Source organism: Fonticula alba (assembly GCF_000388065.1).
Source record: "Fonticula alba strain ATCC 38817 unplaced genomic scaffold supercont2.5, whole genome shotgun sequence".
In the NCBI taxonomy this organism is placed as follows: domain Eukaryota; order Rotosphaerida; family Fonticulaceae; genus Fonticula; species Fonticula alba.
This window is the reverse complement of record NW_009242975.1, coordinates 1,517,710-1,520,512: the sequence shown is the minus strand read 5'-3', so window position 1 is coordinate 1,520,512 and position 2,803 is coordinate 1,517,710.

Below are 2,803 nucleotides of genomic sequence, written 5' to 3'. Positions count from 1 at the left end.
GGGTGCTTGGCTGTCTCTGGTGTTGGTCGTGGTGCTGGTCGAGATTGCGCTACCGGCGCGTCGCGGGGGGACCCGCTCGGGTGTTCACGGCGCGCCTGTCGGCCGCGGCGGAGCACTTCACGGCCCGGGGCGCGCGAATTCCTGAGTAGCTCCCGCACGCTGAGAGCCCCGCGTCGCCCCTCGGGGTTCGGGGGGCCATCCCCCTGGGGCTTGGAGCCGCCTGGGCTTCTGAAAGGGCACGCCGGCGGGCTTCGTCTTTCCGGCGGGCTGGCGGTCCTGCCGGGCAGCGCCTCTGCAGGTGCGTGGCCGGGCTGTCTGCGAGTTGTGCCCCCCCCCCCCCCCCCCCCCCCCGACTCCCTCCTCCGAGGATGCTGGGGGCTGGCCGTGGATCATGGAGAGGGAGAGAGAGAGAGAGAAAGAGAGCCAGAGGGCATTGGAGCGACGTGCCGACCAAGAGAGAGAGGCTGGTGCCCGTCTGTCGGAACCCAGACCCCGGGCGGATTGTCAAGGAAGGCGGGAGCCAGCTTGCCCGCCTTCGCCTCGTCACCGGGGAGGACGCAGGACGGGGAAGGGGGGGGCGGGGGGGCCGCACCCCGGACAGACTGGCCACCGGCGCCCCCAGGGTCTTCTAGGCGCGCGCGCGCGCGCGCGACCGGCCCCCCTGCCCCCCCGCCCTCCCATACGGAAGTCGCGGCCGTGTCACGGTGCAGCCCGGCGGAAGCTTGGCCGGAAATAATGCCCCACAAACATAGGCGAGGCCCTCCGGGCGCGGCGCGGCCAAACAGTCATATCCCGGCGTAGGCCCACCGCTATTGTGGGGGGCGGTCGCGGGCTGGTCTTTCTCACTCGGCCGGTCGGAGGCACGGCGGCGCCCGGGACACGGTTGGGGGGGCGGGGGGCGGGGGGCGGGGGGCGCGCTCTCGTGCCTCCGCGGCACGAGAAGAGAAGGGGTGGGGGGGTCTTTTGCGTGGCGGGCGAGGGCGCTCGCCCGTGGCCGGGGCTGCGCATTCCTTCGCACGAGGGATGGGAGAATTGCCCACTGTTGTTTGCCTGGCGCCCCCGGCGCTCGGCGCCTGTTGCCCCCCGCCGGCTCGGGTCCGGCCGTCAGCGGCCAGCAGAAACGACGGAGGTCCGCGCCGCACCCGCCGCCCCGGGGGCCGCGCCGCCCGGGGGACCCTGGCAGATGCATGGTGGGCCCGGGCGCCGTGGGCGCCTGGGCACACCGACAACCTCCTCGCCCTCCGTGGGGTGTCGCGTTTCGGCCCGCGCGGCTGGCGCGTCCCCCACGCCCCCGGTCCTCTCTGGCGCCCTCCCACTCTCTCGCTGGGGAGGGGGCGGGATTTGCGGCACATGGCTGCCATCTCGTCGACGGCGAGGGGCTTTCCTGGGAGCCATGGAGGGGTGCCTGCTTGCTTCCTTCGGTTCCTGTGCCTGTGCTTGCCCCGGCCCCCCCTTATTTCTGTCTCTCCCTCACCCTCTTTCTCTCTCTCTTGCTCTCGGACGGGCCGGCGTGCGTGCGTGCGTGCGTGCGTGCGTGCGTGCGTGCGCATGAGCATTTCCTGCGCGATGGTGTTCCTCGCGCCCCCTCTTCTCCCCCGGGGAGGGGGGCTATCTGGCCCGTGGCCCGGACGCGCGCGGGCGCGCGCGCGAAATCCCCCATGGTGAGTTCTCAATATATGCGAGCAGGTGGGTAATATGGTCCTGGGGCGCATGTTCCGCTCGCATCAGCCCGTGTGCCGGACCTGCCCCCCCCCCCCCCCCCCCGGGTTGGGGGCCAACATCGGCCCTTGCAGTCGGGTGGGGCTGGTTTGCAGGAAGGCCTAAATGAGCCTCACAGGGGCAGGGCAATCAGCCCCGCAGCGTGGTGGTGAGGGCGGACAACGGGCTGGCAGCCGCCTTTCGGGGCCCGAATCAGCTTGTCGGACTCGGCCCAGGGGGCCGCGGGCGCGCTCTCTCATGCGCGTTTGTCGCCCGGAGGCCGCCGGGGCGCTTGGTCGCCCGGGTGTCTGTCCGCCCTCGCGCGCCCCCTCGCTCGCTCTCTCGCTCTGTCTTTCTCCCTCTCCGTCTCTCAAGCCCTCGCTGCCTTTCTGTGTCCCTGCCTTTGTCGCCCCCTTGGTCTCTCTATCTGTCTGCCTTTCTCCCTCTCTCCTGGGTGGGGGCGCGCACACATGCGTCTATTATGCATGGTGGTGCCTTCCCCTGGTCGACCCCGCCCCCTCGCCCCCCCCCCCCCCCCCGACCTCCCCTGGCCGACCGACTGATCAGCGGGATGCCCCAGCCCGGGGGGACGCCCAGGCAAGCTGCAACCGGCGTGGAGGCGATCTGTTCGGACCACGACGCCCCCGAGGGAGCCGGCGTGAACTGGCACCGGCGGACGCCAGGCCATTCTTTGCCGGGGGCAGGGGGGGGGGGGGAACGGGGGCCAGGCCGGTCTCACGGGCGCCGCAATGGACGGAGCCGAGAGCGCGGGCCGGCCAGACAGGTGCCTGCGTCTCTCCGCCTCTACGAACCTCCCCGCCCGGGGAGGAGACCCGGCGCCCTGCTCGCAGAGGGAGAGCTCTATACACGCGCAGACCTACGGATCGAGTTCCCCCGGCCACCTTCGCCGCCACGGCCGCGGCCGCGGCCGCCGCTGCAGCCTAGCAGGCCCACCGATGGTTTCCAAGCTGAGTCCTCTGGACGGACGGGCGGGGAGGGAGGCGGGGGACGGGGGCAGGGGGGCCGGCGGTCGGGGGCCCAGAGCCGGGGGGGGGGTGATGGACACACCCTTCCAGGGGGACGCCACAGCACGGTGTGGCGTGCG